The sequence below is a fragment of the Lissotriton vulgaris genome, chromosome 4_1, assembly GCF_964263255.1.
Source record: "Lissotriton vulgaris chromosome 4_1, aLisVul1.2, whole genome shotgun sequence".
NCBI classification, from domain to species: Eukaryota; Metazoa; Chordata; class Amphibia; order Caudata; family Salamandridae; genus Lissotriton; species Lissotriton vulgaris.
This window is the reverse complement of record NC_141691.1, coordinates 178,821,966-178,840,264: the sequence shown is the minus strand read 5'-3', so window position 1 is coordinate 178,840,264 and position 18,299 is coordinate 178,821,966.

Here is an 18,299-nt window from a genome sequence, read left to right as displayed (position 1 = left end):
AATACATCCTCCAAACATAAGATACCAGATATGTTATAGGTCCAGGTCGTTCCGACATCCCAGACTTCTGTCTCCTTTACTAGTGTTAAAGTTCTCCCCAGTTACACGTCTATGTCACGTCATGCTAGTTGCGCGCGCATCCGCACTTCCTGCTGACTCTGCAGAATCCTCTATGCACCCACCCACTTATGACACGTTTCTGTGACGTTTCCAGCACACACCTCCGTGCACACCTTTGTACACGCCTTTCTGCTACGCACATGTGTTCTTATCACTTGTCACGCCTACTGTATCCATCGCCATTGTACAGTTTTACTATATATGTCATGTACTGTTAATAAATCGTTGACATCTTTTTGCCATCATTGCATATTCCCCGAACCCTTGTATTGATGGAATTGATTTCCATGGCTCGAGCCATCCTAATTAAAGCCCGTATGACTCAGACACCCCGGACTCTGACTCTCATTTGATTGAGCTATTCTTTTACTTGTCAGTAATTATATGGAAAAACTTGTACGGTAAATTATATTTACCACAGGACGGCTACAAGATCATCCGGAGGGACCGCATCAATCAGACAGGAGGAGGCATCGCCATCATCCACAGGAACTCCATCCGCATCACGACCAACACCGACGACACCCTCGCACCCGCCGAGCACCTGCACTTCCAGATCCACATCAACCCCAGGACCACCCTCAGAGGCACCCTCATCTACAGACCCCCAGGACCACGCACACAATTCAGCGAGGACATCGCCGACTTTGTCAGCCCGCATGCCCTCCCCTCCGCTGACTACATCCTCCTCGGGGACTTCAACTTCCACCTGGAGAACAACAACGACCGCAACACCACCACCCTGCTGGACAACCTCGCCAACCTCGGACTCAAGCAACTGGTGACCACCCCTACCCACTACGCTGGACACACTCTTGACCCCGTCTTCTCCTCCAGCAAGGACATCACCTTCAGCCACGCCACTGGACTCCACTGGACGGACCACAGCTGCGTCCACTTCAGCTTCAAAAGGACCACGATCCACCCACCACCACCAGCAACAGGTTGCACGCAGAAGCTGGAACAAGATCACAGCCGACCAGCTCGCAACCTCCCTGAGCAAGAACCCACCCACCAGCACAACGAACCCCAGCCAAGCGGCTACCAACCTTATGAAGTGGATCAGCGACTGCGCACACGACCTCGCCCCTCTGAGGACCCCGCCTAGCAAACCCGGCAGCAAGAAAGCCCCATGGTTCACCGACAAACTCAAGAACTCGAAGAAGAACTTCAGAGCCCTTGAGAAAGCCTGGCGCAGAGACCCAACACCGGACAACATGACTGCCCTCAAGCTCGCCACCCGAACACACCACCAACTGATCCACACCACCAAGAAAACTGCATTCAAGGAACGACTGGGCAACAACGCACACAACAGCAAGGAACTCTTCAACATCGTTAAAGAACTCTCCAACCCCAACGCCGGAAACAACGACATCACCCCTTCGCAAGACCTCTGCAACTCCCTCGCCTCCTACTTCCACAACAAGATCGCAGACATACACAACAGCTTCAGCACTCAACCGACGCACGCCATGACCGAACCACCGTCCCCCACCACCACCCTCCGCGCCTGGACCCCGATCAGCACCGAAGACACCATCCGCACGATGAACTCCATCCACTCCGGATCTCCGACCGACCCTTGCCCTCACCACGTCTTCAACAAGGCCGACGCTGTCATCGCACCCCACCTGCGGGACATCATCAACACCTCCTTCAACACCGCCACCTTCCCGGAGAACTGGAAGCACGCCGAACTCAGCGCCCTACTAAAGAAGCCATCAGCCGACCCCTCCGACCTCAAGAACTACCGACCCATCTCGCTGCTCCCGTTCCCCGCAAAAGTCATCGAGAAGACCGTCAACAAGCAGCTGGCTGCCTTCCTCGAGACAAACGGATCCCTCGACCTCTCGCAGTCTGGCTTCAGGGCCAACCACAGCACCGAGACCGCCCTGATCGCAGCCACGATGACATCCGAGCTCTGCTCGACAACGGAGAAACAGCGGCCCTCATCCTCCTAGACCTCTCCGCGGCCTTCGACACCGTCTGCCACCGTACCCTAGTACAGCGCCTCAGCAACGTCGGAATCCAGGATAAGGCACTGGAGTGGACCATCTCCCTCCTCGCCGGAAGGACACAGAGAGTCCGCCTCCCCCCGTTCAGATCAGAAGCCACCGAAGTCATCTGCGGCGTTCCTCAAGGCTCTTCGCTCAGCCCAACCCTCTTCAACGTCTACATGAGTCCCCTTGCAGCCATCGCACGACAGCACAACCTCAACATCATCTCCTACGCCGACGACACCCAGCTGATCCTCTCCCTCACCAACGACCCCGCCACCGCCAGAGCCAACCTACACGAAGGGATGAAGGAAGTAGCCGAATGGATGAAGAACAGCCGCTTGAAACTGAACTCGGACAAGACGAAAGTCCTCATCCTGGGATCCTCACCCTCTGCCTGGGATGACTCCTGGTGGCCACCCGCCCTAGGCAGCGCACCCAAACCAACAGACCACGCACGCAACCTGGGCTTCATCCTGCACTCCTCCCTCTCCATGACCGGGCAAGTCAACGCCGTCTCCTCGTCGTGCTTCAACATCCTACGCATGATACGCAAGATCTTCCGGTGGATCCCCACCGAGACCAGGAAGACGGTCACCCAGGCCCTCGTCACCAGCCGACTGGACTACGGCAACTCCCTCTATGCCGGAATCACCGCCAAACTCCAGAAGAGACTCCAGCGGATCCAGAACGCCTCAGCAAGACTCATCCTGGACATCCCCCGCCGCAACCACATCTCCGGACACCTGTGAGACCTGCACTGGCTCCCGGTCAACAAGAGAATCACCTTCCGTCTCCTCACCCACGCACACAAAGCCCTGCACAACCAAGGACCAGGATACCTCAACAGCAGCCTCAACTTCTACGCTCCCAAATGCCAGCTCCGATCGACCGGCCACGCCCTCGCCGCCGTCCCCCGCATCGAAGAGCTACCACAGGGGTGAGGTCCTTCTCCTACCTCGCCGCCAAGACCTGGAACTCCTTCCCGACCCACCTCCGCCTGACCCAGGACCACCTCGCCTTCAGGAAGCAGCTCAAGACCTGGCTGTTCGAGCAGTAGCGGATCCCCCTCCTCAAGCGCCTTGAGACCCTCCGGGTGAGTAGCGTGCTATAAAAATGCTCTGATTGATTGATTGATTGATTGATATTAAAGGTCATCTCCCGAACCTGATTTTCTCAAGCCTAGATGAACTGGTTGGAGATCCTCCTATCCCTATTTCCTGGTCACACCATTTTTTAGTTCCTTTTACCAGGTCCCCTATGTCTAGAGCCCCACAAACCCACATTCCTTGACACTTTAACTGCCCATGGACGAAACTCCTTCTTGAGGAGTGGTCCCAGGAACTTGGTAGATCTACACCCACTCCAGACCCCAACCCGCAGGTAGCATATGATCTCTTCAACTCCTGGATTGAAGATTCACTCAACTCAGTACTACCAAAAAAACTTATGCTGAAAAAAAACAGACACCATAAATCTCCCTGGTTTTCCCCGAAACTTCAGCAACTAAAAAAACAATGTAAAAAGCTGGAAAGACAATGGAGGAAAGACTTCTCCCATAGCAACAAAATGGAATATTGAACCTTGTTACGCATATATAAGGCAGAAACAAAAAAAACTCAGGCCTCTTTTTTGAGAAAAAGATCTCCCTTGCAGCAAATGCCCCCAGAGAAATCTTTAAGTTCTCAAAAACTATCTTGAAGGTCCCAGACCCACCTATGATCCCTGATCCCACAGGGAACCGCTGTAATAAACTGGCTCAATTCTTCTCTGTCAAAATCCAGAATATTTTTAACTTCTTCCCTACTAAAGAAATGAATCCTTTCTCATCAGTAGAAAAGACATGTCCTGCAGAGATCGCCCCCGCCTAGAAGCATTTATACCTCTCGCACTGAACTCCCTTTTACCTATCCTAGCCGCTGTAAAAAGTGGATCGCCCCACGATCCGGCACCACTTCATATTTTCAAAAAGGTATCACCCGCCATCACCCCTACAATCCTTAACTTAATCAACACCTCTCTCTCTTCTATTTCGGTCCCCGCGGAATGGAAAAAAACGATGGTCAGAGCACTTTTTAAAAAACCTCATTTGGATTCCACGAACCTAGCAAATTACCGACCCATCTCGCTCCTTCCTGGAGTAAGTAAAATCGCAGAAAAACATGTCAACAGCTCCCTCTGCACATTTCTTGAATCCCACGATCTGCTCCACCCATCTCAAACTAGTTTCCGTCCTGGCCAAGGAACCAAAACCGTGTTAATGATGGTAGTAGAGGAAGCAAGAAAGATTCTCGATCAAGGAGGTACTTCTGCCATCATCCTCCTTGACCTCAGCACAGCCTTTGACATGGTGAACCATCAAACCCTGATCCAACGTTTCAGGAATGTCGGTGTGTCAGGCTGTGCCCTTAAGTGGCTACAATCCTTTTTGGAAGGAAGATCATATCAAGTGTTCGAGGTCAACTTCATCTCAGACCCTTTGCCGTTGAGTTGTGGTGCCCCTCAGGGCTCCTCCCTGAGCCCCACCCTCTCCAATGTTAATATGTCTCCCTTAGCGGACATTGTTGCCCTCTTCGGGATTCATATTCTATCATACGCCGATGATACGCAACTGGTCGTAGCACTGAATCAACCCTACCAGTGGCCCATTGATCTCCACTCCTGTTTAGAGGAAGTGGTTAAATAGATGAGCCTCTCCCAGCTGAAGTTAAATAGCGACAAAACTGAGGTGATGCTGCTGGGAAATCAGAGCAGCTCTAACATCAACTGGATCTGGCCAGTATGCATGGGCCCTCCCCCAATTCCTAAACCAGAAATAAAAAGCCTCGGCATATGGATAGATCAAGATCTCTCCTTTAAAACCCAAGCCAGAAAAACCGTGGCCTGCTAAAAATGATTCGGAAAGTACTCCCACTACTTCCATTTCCAGCAAAAAAGATACTGGTCCAGGCCCTGATCCTTTCTAGGATTGATTTTGGCAATGCTCTTTATTTGGGGACACCAAGCCTGGTGATCAAGAGGTTGCAGATTCTCCAGAATGCGGCGGCTAGATTGTTGACCAGTACCAGCGACCGCTGCTCCGCAAATCCAGCCATTCGTGCTTTGCATTGGCTCCCGGTCAGAGAAAGAATCCACTTTAAGACTTTATGTATCGCCCACAAGTCCCTAGTAGGGAATAGTCCTTCCATCATGAAAGCCCTGATTCGCCCTCATAAAACCACTAGAAACCTTCGCTCAGATTCACTTCACCTAGCAGTAGTTCTTAGGATCAGAAAGGCAAGGACTGGAGGTAGGCTCTTTTCATACAAGGCTCCCAAACTGTGGAATGCTCTCCCACTGCACCTTCGTAGAGAACCTAACCAATTCGCTTTTCGGAAGCACTTAAAGACTTGGCTTTTCCCTTAAATCCTGTTATCCTTATGATTGATTAGCGCTCGGACACTTCCGGGTTGCCATGCACCCTATAAAACCCTTTTTCATTTCATTTAATTTCATTTCATAAGGGCACACGATTAATCACAATAACCAACAATATCCAATAATACATTTAGCAAGTAACCTTGAAACTTGGGGTGCAGAGCAGTGTGCTGCCCTGTGTAAAGTGTCTCAATACTTCACAACGGGTGCCGACTGCTACATAAATGCAATCCAATACAATACACAGTAAATACAATGGAAAAGAGCATGCGTGTTATTTTGTTGCTGCTGTGGGATACCAATTTCTATTGTAGATAATCTAACCTTTCGACCGAAAGCTTGCAGTTTCCAATGCACTACTTATAGGTGACTTAGATAATGCAAAAAATGGACTTTTATGCATTTCAAAAACTATTTCATTCACATGTCTGTTACAACGTTGCTCATAAAGCTGCAGGAGTGAAGTGATCCATTTGATGTCATTCTCGTAGGCTGTATAAATGTTCACCACAGTCCACATGTAACACTTTTATGCCACTCGCGCACTTCGTGCACCAATGTATTGTTTCCATAAAAAAAGTTGAATATTCCAATTGGTGTTAGCCAGTCTTTTAACATCACCATGTGCTGTGGTAAAATCATATGCACTGGCATTATCCTAGTTGTCAGAGGCAGCCTATCCAAACCCATAAAAGCAATAAATAACTGGGTAGGCCACATGAAAGGGTGAATTCCCTACATGATTGAAAGTGTGGGATCAAATATAAATCGCAGAAATCTTACAATTTTTGTAAAGGAGAAACCAAGGCACTTTCCTTAAGGTCACTAATAAGGACTGAATTACATTTGTTTCTTTGCTTTAAATGTTAGATTAACAGCCAAGTGTCTTATAAACACATCATTATTTGAATTAATAACAGGGGTAGATTAACAGGCAAGTGTCTTATATACACATCATCATTTAAATAAATAACAGGGGTAGATCTGAAAGTATTAAAGTATCTCTTCAATTAAATCATAACTCATAAAGAACATTTTTTTTTTGGTTCTTTACCCAAAATATCAGGGACACTGTATTGTTGAAACAACAAAAAGTCCTTAAGCACACACAATTGTACAGAGTCCAATGGGAATTATTTCATGCACTTCAAAGTTTAGTCATGTCATGCGTCCAATCATCGCATTCCAGTGGTCAAGCTGGAGAAGTTGCTATTTGTGCTCTCTAGTGTTGCAAAGTTGGCACTGGAAAAGAAAAACGTGACAGTACCTACAGCTAAAGTTTTTGCAGTTGTACAATTGATTTTTTACTTGGAGAATGTGGTTATGGGAAAGCCACTGTAGTCCACATACTGGTACTTTGTTGCTACGTTCTGTTGCTACGTTCTGTCATGAGAATGTGGAAATTGACAAGAAAAGGTGCACTTAACTTAATAGGGGAATCCGAATAGTGCCATGAACATGCATGCCTAACAACGCTGCAATCTGGAAAGTAGATTATCAGTGTTGTGCTGCCATTTCAATGTCTACATTATAGTGGCAGTGTGCAAACCATACTAGAGCAATGTGCAATCTGACTTATTAAAATGTGCATTATATATTGCAGCCTTGTGGACACTGGCATTATATCATCTGTGGGAAAAAGAAAATATCTATTGTTGGAGGCCTGAGCTGGAGAGACTTGCAACATGAGGGCAATAACTCATGGCATCCTGAGCACTGCAATGGGAGGGTATCCACTCTGTGGCACAGCTAAATGTTTGGCGTATTTGAGGACCTGTGATTTAATGTCAAGACCCGCAGGTCATTATTATGCCGTCTCCACCGACCACAGAACTCCTCAACATTCTAGAGTTCAATAAAAACATTGTGCTTCCTTCTTTTACATTGGCTGCAGGCAAACTGTAAAACAGTAAAGCGTTTAACTTATCACTAAAATCTCTCGATTCTTCTTGTTAACTAATTCATTTTTCACTTTGCCATGATTTCAGTCCAATTTACAGTTGAACTATGAGAAAGCAATCAGATATATTTTAAATGGGTTGGCCTAACTGGGTAGGATAATATTAGCCTGTGTGTGTTTAATACAATCCAGATTTTCAGCCCACTAGGTTTTGGAAAATCTACATTTTATGTCACGACCTGGAGGTCAATATTAGAGAAGTTCAAAGCTTACATTATGCAATTTCAAAGCTTATCGATCAAGCAACTAGTAGAACTCTCCACAAGTTTAAAATAGAAATGCCGAAACATCGAATCACTAGATCATTTAGCAGATTCTCAGGTAGTGTGAAGTAGTTGTAGAAAGTTACAGTTCTTAGTTTAAGGGCCAGATGTACGACGGTTTTTGCATGCGTAAACGGGTTTGCGAACCCGTTTGCGCATGCAAAAACCAATAGGGTTATGTACCATACCAAAATAGCAAGTCACAATTTATTTGCGACAGGCTATTTTGGAATTGCGAATCACTATTAGTGTGGGGTGTTCCCTAATAGCGAGCGCAACGCCATGTACAAATGTTTTGGGACCACAATTGTGGTCGCAAAACGCTCGCAAATTACCACCATCTTCAAGAGGGTGGTAATGGCGTCACAAAAAGGAAGGCGTTCCCAAGGGACTCCTTCCCCTTTGCAAACGCAGGGGAAAATATTTTTTAAGGGCAGGTAGTGGTCCCAGGGACCACTGCGTGTCCTTAAAAAGTTAAACAAAAACATTTCTTTTTTTTTCTTTGTAATGCACCTCGTTTTCCATTAAGGAAAACGGGCTGCATATAAAAAAAACTGCTTTATTTGAAAGCAGTCCCAGACATACCTGGGAGTGCCTGCCATTCCCAATGGGGTCGCAAATTGCGAGAGGCTCATTAATATTCATGAGCCTCTCAATTTGCGACTCCACTGGGAATTGCTAACAGTGTATTACATACTGTTGTACATTCAAAATAGAGCCTCGCAAATTGCGAAGAGCTATTTTGGGCGTCGTACATCTGGCTCTCATTTCCTTTGATGGACCTAAGCAATTGCTCAAGTTGAGCTTCTTTATGTTTATGGATGGGTTTCCCCTATATAAGGCTTGCTCTATTGGCTGAGCACCTGATGCAGGAGATATTATTGTGGTAATATTTAGATGGTGGTTTGCTTTCTCTAGACCTGCAGTTCAGCTGTTCCTTTGAATATGGCTGTACAGGAAACTGGGGTGTTAGCCTAAATGGTAGTTGCTTGAGATCCGGTCATCTCACTTTCTTGAGGAGAGTTTTGTTCATTTATCTGTTCATAATTGGTTTAAGGTATTGGGACCATCTTTCTCGGTTTGAGTCATTGAATTTATATGAACGATTTGGCAGTTTGGCATCTGGCTAATTTAGAGTTGTTGAATCACGATTAACAGTTTGTTGGTTTGACTGTGGTTAGATTTGCAATTTTGTGTTTAGTGAAGAAAAAAGAGGATAGGGTGGCATGCTATTGGATTATGTGTTGGCATTGCAATTTTATGTATGTTAAGTCTTCCTAGTCGATTAAGATTACATATTTAAATATATGGCATACAGTTCTCTTTTGTTCTGTTAGTGGATGACTCATTTCTTTGCTTAACTGTTATGTCAGGATTCTCTGTTTATTATTCGACTTATGGAGATCTGAGATGGGCACAGCTGCAAGCCTGCACCTGCGACGTGGGTAGCTACAACTATAATCGAAGTACCTTGTTATAGGACGACAGCATCTTGACGTATGAAAACAATATCATTGCAATGTATTTTTTTTTTGGCACAGAAACTATGGGGCCAATTCACAGAACTAATCTGAGATAAAATCCTAAACTTAGTATTTTTAGTATTCACAGAAGGCATTAAGTAGTAGTAAAGTTATGACTCATAACTTTACTAATACTAGACTGACACAGAATACTAACTTTATGACTTTCAGTATTCACAAAAGGCATATAGTAGTAGGAAAAATAAGGAGTCCTAACTTTACTACTACTAAATGCCTTCTGTGATTACCAAAAGTAGTACGTTTAGGATTGTATCTCAGTTTAGTAGTAGTAAAGTTAGGAGTCCTAACTTTACTACTACTAAATGCCTTCTATGAATACCAAAAGTAGTAAGTTTAGGATGTTATCTCAGATTAGTTCTGTGAATCTGCCCCCTTGATAGTATATTAACTGGCTACAACACGTCTTAATAGACATTATGCTCTGCCACAGTATTTCAAACTGTTGTAATTTCTTCAGGCTTAAGAGAAGTACAACAGTTGTATTAACACTGCATGTTGACCTTTTTAAAGGATAGTTTTTGTAAGATCCATGTTATGGCTCCTACTGTCATAGGACATGGATATTTGGGAAATAATTGCATCTTTCAACAGAATGGGCAGTGTGCATTCTGTTTAATGAAAGTTTTAGCCCTCGTCATGTCCCACATATATTACGCTAACTCCCTATACTTCAGCCTGCCATCATACCTGATAAAGAGACTGCAACTCATCAAGAATCAGTCTGCAAGAGTCATGTTTCGGCAGCCTAGATGGCAACATGCCTCCCCTCTCACGAAGAAGCTACAATGACTCCCTGTACTCCCACGATGTACCTTCAAAATCGGCTGTCTTATCTTCAAATCGTTACATGGCAAATGCCTAGAATTCATCTCCAATATCATTCAGAGATACACACCTACCCGCAATCTGTGATCAGCCCTTACAAACCAGCTGGTCACCCATTGTTGTATTCCATATACCCATGGCCTGTAGTTCCAGTGCTACTAGTGGGATGCAACACTGATTGTGCCACCCATGGAAGTAGCCTTTCAAACCTGTCTCAATATCTGGCCTGATACTGAAGGGCTTGTGTGTACATTTTACTGCCGCTTCAACTTGGCATTTAACACTACTTGCCAATCCTTAAACTCCCCTTTTATTACATTTAAGTCACCTCTAGGGCGAGGCCCTAAGTACCCTAAAGTCAGGGTGCTATGTAAGTAAAATCAATCAATCATTCAGTGCTCTTATAAAGCGTGACTCATCACCCATGAGGGTCTCAAGGTGCTGGAACCTTTATGTTTTGCATTTCCTCGTAGTGACACACCGCCTATATCATTTTTCCGAACTGTGTGGCCTACTCGTCTCATAGCCTAGCATCTGAAATTTCTTAATACACCTTTAATCTGTAATTAGTGATCAAAGAAGAGTAGCTTTTTCAAGTTTCATATCTTTGGAATGGTAATGATAAATTCTCATTACTGGTGAACTTGGATTTTACATTACTGCTTTAGAAATGCCACTTTTCAAAAGTGGACATTTCGATGAACGTACTGCTCATTTTGCCTGACAGCCTGTCTCCAATACTCTTCTGGGGTGGGTGACAGCTTTGTGCAGTTCCTCTAGACAACCAAAACACAGGAAGGATAGGTTTGTCTGAATACCCATCTACATACATCTGCATTCTGATGCCTTTGCCTGGGCAGGATGGAAGGGAGGTGCTAACACTTCACTTGAATAGGCAGTGTTCTGTCCCCACACAAAAAATTGGTTACTCCCCACCCCCGCTTTGCCAGGGCTAATTTTGGTTCCCAGGCCATCCCTGGTTCTAAGTAGACTTTGCAAAGCAACAAAGGAGGATTTTAGCCATTAGGTCTGAATTTGTCTTTAACTGCGCAAGCTTTATTTATCAATACTAAGGAGCAGCTTCATTGATAGAGGCATCCAGATATGCAGAGAGGCAATAATCGCAAACCTTAGCCCCGGGCACCCACAGTTAAACTGTAAACTTGAGAGATTTTAGACAATGGCCCAAATTGATAAACCCTTGTCCGATTCTTTAGTAAAGTAAATAGTGTCATCAGGTGAACAGATTGATGCCAACAAAAGGAATTGATATCCCAGGTTTGAACCTTGCAGCCTGGACATAAGTTTACTTCGGCCTGATTCATTGCACAAATACAGATCTGCTCTTGTTTTATAACTAATAAGCTTCATTTTAAAACTCATTTTATCACTCATTCACTCACTCAATCAATCAATCAATCAGGTGCATCAATGAAGATATATTGGCACATCATGATGCCAGTGGGACCACCACCGACATGCTGTCGGTGGCTGTCTCACAGACAGACAGCCCTTCGGGCCGACCGCCACATTAGGATGCAGGCAGTCAGATACTTGTTTGTCGGGGGACAGGAAACCACCTCGGCAAGGATCTAATGATCCCAACTGGGCAGCAGTTGGAATTGTGATCCTGAATGGAGGCAGTGCCTGCTCAGGCACCGCCTTTAAGCCCATGATGTCCATTTTGCACCGTCTTTTAATGGTGGGCCCACCGGCATGAAAAGGCTGTCAGAATGGGACTTTGGTGGCCCCAAGCTGGGCCTCCATCCCCCACGGGCCACTGCTAAGTGGCCAGGAGGGCATACGTGGTTCCCATCAAACATCCATGGTGGTCTGATCAAAATATGGTGGGTGGGACCAGCGACTCCTTGTTGGCCGGTCTCAATCCAGCTTTGACTGAGGTCACAAGCTTGTCCGCCCGACATCGTAACAAGCCCCGTAGTTGCTTGTTTAGAACAAATGGTTGCACTTTTCCTTAACTTATTCTTTAATTGCAATACTGTTGTGGTTCCAATTGCGATATTGTTATGGTTTTAGTTACCTGAAACAATAAAGAATACATATGAATGCATTCTCATAGGAGGCATTCTTAAAAGTTGGTATTTTGATGTCAATCTTTTAATGCAGTTTTTCTATCCAAGCCTCCAAAAAAGTGTAATGCCTGGTGCTTAATCTTTTGAAGACTTTATTCACAAGGACACGCTTCCATGCACACATGTAGAAAGACAGGCCGATGTTCTCAACTCTTCAAAAGCTGGCCAGACCCTCTGAACCCGTCAGAAGTTTACATATATCAATCATACGCTAAAGCTGAAACATTCTCAGTCATCCATGGGCCTTCTCCTGGAAAATCTGTATCCATTGTCATACACAAATATATCCATCTCATGGTTTGCCCACATAGAAATTTAGTTGTCCTTATGTTTATATCAAAATCCTTGGCTGATTAATAACTGGACAAGATCCATCGATTGTGACACAATGTTAGACATTACACTACAAACATGATTTGACAAATACATTGTTGTGCTGCATATTAACTTTTACGTCAGTGTGCTAGGAGGACTTGATGCAGCGCTCCTCAGGAAATAATTTCTAAATCCATGTCACCTTTCCCTGAAATTCATCTTCTGACATATTCTCAAACAGTGGGGCCCATAACACTGTAAATCATCCAAAACCACTCACACTCTACTTCATGGATCGGTGAAATTCAAAAGAAGAGCTGCTGTATCATAGTGGAGTATCTAAAACTAAAATTAAATATTTATACTATTTACACCTGCAGTTTAAAATACATTTACTATGGTTTTCATTTAATATGACATTTTATTTAGACACACCACCATTGGATCTGCTAGTAAAAAATAAGGTGTAGGAAAACTCAAGACCAGCTTAATTCTTCATTTATCTAATTTTTATTGAGAGCAAATTCAGCATGTCTAAGATTATTTATTTTATCTATTTCTTTATTTCAAAAGAACGACTTTTAAAAAAAAGTTTAAATTCAGGACAGTTGGGGTCATTTATTTAAGGAAAACTCAAAGATAGATAATTTTCATTAATATTATATGACAAGTATTATCAAAAGACAGATAGTTCCCAAATAATCACCTATTCTCCTAACATTCCTAACTAGACTCAATCTAAAGTGCATCTCCCTGTGGAAAGAATTAAGAGTTATTGAAATCTTACATATCAGGAAAATCAGCATTCCGACAGCATCTCTGGAGGAAATCAAAAAGAGAGCTTCTCTTCAGTAAAAACAGCACTTTTTATACCCTTTTCACTAGCTCTATCTATCTAAAAGTGTAACTTTCAACCTGAATTCGAGTCCTGATTGGACAATTTTGGGGTGAATGATCATCATCTTGTCATCACAAATTAATTTTCCTTCCGTCCGCAGTTTTCTAATGGGTCCATTGTTTAGCAATAGTCTGGCCTAGTCCTGTTCCCTATTTGTAACTTTGGTCTGTATTCCCACATTCTGTACCCTTGTGCTCATCCTTTTGGCAGCCATCTACACATCCAGGCTAACATGTCCTTGAACCGTAGTCACTCCACGCACAAGCAGCTCGCATTCAGACTTGCGCATGCGTATTTCTTTCGTGGCCACAATAATCGAGTGACTCCATTTTCTTTTAGGCCTCACAAGTCAAAATGGGAACTATCGTAGAAACAAACACAAATAAACATTAATTTTAAGTGATTTAACCTTTCTGTTTAACTCCTCCCTTTCTAAGGTTTTTCCTGTTAATAGTTACCTAGCAAATAGCCACACTTAAAAGTGATATACTCACTTTAACCTCACGTTTTGTCACAAAAACACATAAACAAAAGCACATGTATGCCGCATTCCATTTTTTTAAAGCTGCTCATTAGTTTGGAACACGACAAAATCACATAATTAGTTGATTATGATTGCAACATAAGCAAAATTTGTTTCCCTCGTGTATTTGTGTAGGTGCATTTCTTATTCTATGTTAGTCACACATAGCATTCCATTAGTACAAATTATAGTTAATGAAGTATGACTTCACAAGGGGTACGCAAAATTTTGCAATTCCACCTTGCTCCATCATCTCCCCCCTTTGGTGATTTATCACCAAATACCTCCCAAAATATTTGCAACATATTATTTCAGAACATATTTCAAATTTTTCAGTTTAGTATGTCTATACTTTAGTATCATTTTCTCTTGTCTCCTTAAAAATATTTTCTTGAAACTCTTCCATTTCTATATCACCTTTTTCTCTTTCTCTTTCTCGTCTTTCTTGGATCACCTTCTTTCATGATTTTCTAACATTCCTTCCTTTTCTGCAACTGCAACATAACCTTATCATTAAAATGACTAATACTATTACTGTTCCTGGAATTAGTATTTTACCTATAATTGAACTACCTAGTTCTTGAAACCAATGTTTAACTGCTGTAAAACGTTTCCCAAGTTGTTCAAGAATACCATCAACCTCCAGTGGTTCAATTTCTCTGTGCAATTCTGTAATATTTGTAATATATTTCTCAATGTTTTGACTTTTATCTGGAATGTATGTACAGCAATGCTGTACCTTCAAAATCCCACAAACTCCTCCCTCTGTTGCCAATATAATGTCAAGTGCTAGACAATTTTGCATTACCATAGTTCTCATTGCAATCATTTCAGTGTTTACCATTAGGAATCCCCCTGCTGTGTCTGTTGACAAACTGTCTACTATTGTTGACAATTTTCGAATTCGATTTGCATTGAAAGATATTCCCACTGCTGGTATCAGTGCTCCAAAAACATCACCTATTATTTCTATGACACGCTCTCTTTTTCTACGACTTAAAGGTTTACCTATCTCATGAATTCCATTAGTACCTCTATCTACATGAAAATATTTAGGAAAGACCAAATCCACATAGCATGTCCCATACCAGTGATCAGGTAATCTATAATACGTCTTGTTACCACAGATAAACTACACACCTGGATAAACAGGATAATTTCCCCCTTTAAATCCCCATTTCCCTTGGATTTGTTAAGTGTCTTTACATTGACTTGCTACCACAAAATAAATGTCATACATGGTATTGTCTCTCCTAATACCAAATTTCCCTAACAATGGAGTGTCTATGTTTATTGCTACATTCACATTTCTTTCATCAATATTTTCATCATTAAATGACCAATTTTTCGCTTTTTCATGCTTCACTTTTTCTTTAAGTTTATAAGCAAGTTGTCTTTCTTCAACCATATCTAATAATGCCTTTTCTTCTACTCTCATTTTACATGTTAAATTATTTTTAAACGCATAGTCGTGACTTAACTCATCTAAGAAATATTCTCCCATAACTTTAGCAGGCTTTTTCTTATTCAGTGCATTATCTATTTTCAATTTCGCGAACACTTCATCTGAATTGGAATAATGATATTCTAATTTGCCGGTTTGATTAAACAAGCTTGCAATCACACTACACGTGACTCCATATGTAAGTGGAAGGTGGTGATATGTCACCCCCTCAGAAACAGATGCAGGTAATTTTACACATACATAGCAATCGCTGGAGTCCATTTTCCTAACATACTCAGTTAACAATCTTGAAAATGTGTTTTTAGTAAAATCACTAATAGAACTATCTTGATGTAATTCTGGCCTATATACATGTTGCTTATTCGGTTTTGATTCCACATCTTTCTCACTTGAATTCACATTATGTTTCAATTTCACTAAATTATCTTGGAAAGGTATAATAATAGCAAAAATTATCCATATCAATATTAATAAACCAGTACATATTAGGCACATCCTGCATCATTTTCAAAAAATAGAACATTTAGTTTTATGATCGTAAGACACCATTTTTGTTTTCACAGTAAGTTTTGTTAACAGATTTTCTTTGACCTTATGTCACCTATAAGCCTCTTCTCTTCTAACAAGTTTTCTTTGACCTAATGTCACCTACAAGTTTTAGTGTCTAAGAGAATTTTGTTCGAACTTGTGTCACTTACAAAATGTTCTTTCTACTTACAATGCCCCTTTTCTTTTTCTCCTTCTGAATTTCAGTTTCACTTTCCTCTTTGTCCCTCTTGATCAATTACCACTTTTCTTTGTGACTCAATTCTTTACTCACTTTTCCCATTTGTCTTTGGGCAATTTAAGTTTCCTTGACTGCTGTTCACTTCTTCAATTGGAGGTAGGACAATGTATGTACATTCAGGTGATTTGTACTTCTGATTTGGTCTTCTTACTCTATCTGGCATTTGCACAACTTCTATTTTCTTTCCCAATGCTTCCCTTTGACTGGTTATCCCATTGACCTGCTCTTCTTGTTGTCTTTCTTTCTTAACCAGTTTAAATCTCAGTCCATCATTTCCTTTAGGCCAATTATCCCCTTTGCAAAATCTCTTTGTCTTAGGCTCCGTGGTGTTATATTCCACTCGCCAAGCCCTTTTCCTTGACCTCTTTCCTAATGGAGTTTCATCTGCACTCTCATCAGTCTCACTTTTAGTGTCTTCAACAGTTTAGTTGGTAATGATTTTCACAGCGTATTTCTCCTTTTCAGAGTCAGTTTTCTCTTTTGACAGTTCTTTCACTCTGTTAGGAACATCTCCATAGCTCGTACTCGGAATTTCATCTCCTTCATGAGCTGTTTCCTTCTTCCCAGTCTCAGGATTTTCGTTCCTGCTTTCAGAGCTTCCAGTCTGTTTTTCAGGATTTTCTTCTTCACCAGTTTTATCTTCTCTTTGCTCAGTATTCTTACTGGTGTCAGTCTTTACCAATTCTCGATCTTCAGATTGATCTTCACAATTCGGTATTTCAGGACTTTCTTCTTCTCCTTCAGACACAGACCTAGTATCTGATACTTCCAGATATCGATGTTCCAGTCGATCTTCAGTATCTGGACTTTTCTCTGGTTCACCTTCAGAATCCGAATCAGTTGTGCTTTCACCTTCTTCGTTTAAATTTTCAGGTTCAGGCACACAAATAGCATGGCTTGTGTGTACCCATCTCTTTACTCCAGCACATTTGACTGGAGTAGTACTAACCTAAACAACTTGTCTTGGTCTCTGCCGAAGAGGTACCAAACAGTTTCTTCTACGGTGTACCTATATTCTCACCCAGTCTCCAGGGACTAGATCATGTGCTGGACTTTTCTCTTTGGTGTTTGATTCCCACCTGATGGAACACAGAAGTTACCACGTCAGACAGGTTTTTGCAGTAATCCAGATGATGTCATCATTAATTGTTAACAGTTTACTAACTGGCACATATGCTTGTCTCAGCACCCTTCCCATCAAGGTCTAATGTGGACTCAATCCAGTTTTCCTGTCAGGAATGCTTCTTAGGGTCATCAAAACAAGTGGCAAGGCATCAGGCTACTTTAATTCTGTTGCTAAGCATATCTTTACAATTCTGTTTTTTATTGTACCATTTACTTGCTCTACCACTCCTGAAGCCTCAGGTCGGTAAGCACAATGCAGTCTCTGACGAATGTCCAGTGCTTCACATACGATTTGTATGAGCTCATTTTGGAAATGAGGGCCACGATCAGTTTCAATCGTCACTGGGAAACCAAACCTAGGTATTATTTCCCTTAAAAGTAGTTTTGCAACAGTTAGCCCATCATTCCTCCTTGTGGGGAAAGCTTCCACCCATCGCGAGAACAAACAGATGATCACCAAAACATATCTGAGTCTGTTACATGGTGGAAGCTCAATGAAGTCCAACTGCATTCGTGTAAATGGACCTTCCTCCCGTCCTATGGTTCCCAAACTCACAATAGTTCTTCTGTTTGGATTAAAGTGTTGACAAACCAAGCATCTCTGACACAGGCTCTCAGCTATTATCCTAAACTTGGGATTATACCATGTCTGTCTGAATAAGCGAAGCATGGCATCTCTTCCAATATGTGCTTGGCCATGATACATTCTAGCCATATTTGAAATCATGCTATCAGGCATTACTGGTCTTTCATCTTTGTAAACCCAGATCTCATCTTCCTCTCTTTGTCTACATCCTGATTTTAACCAGATATTTTTCTCTTCCTCATCAGCTTCTTCCTGCATTTGCCTCACTTCCTGCCAAGTTTCAACTATAGTTGTTAGCTTTAAAGGACTTGGAACATGTTATTTCTCTCTTTCCCTATTGATAGAGGCAAGAGTTTTTGGCACAGTATTTCGCAATTG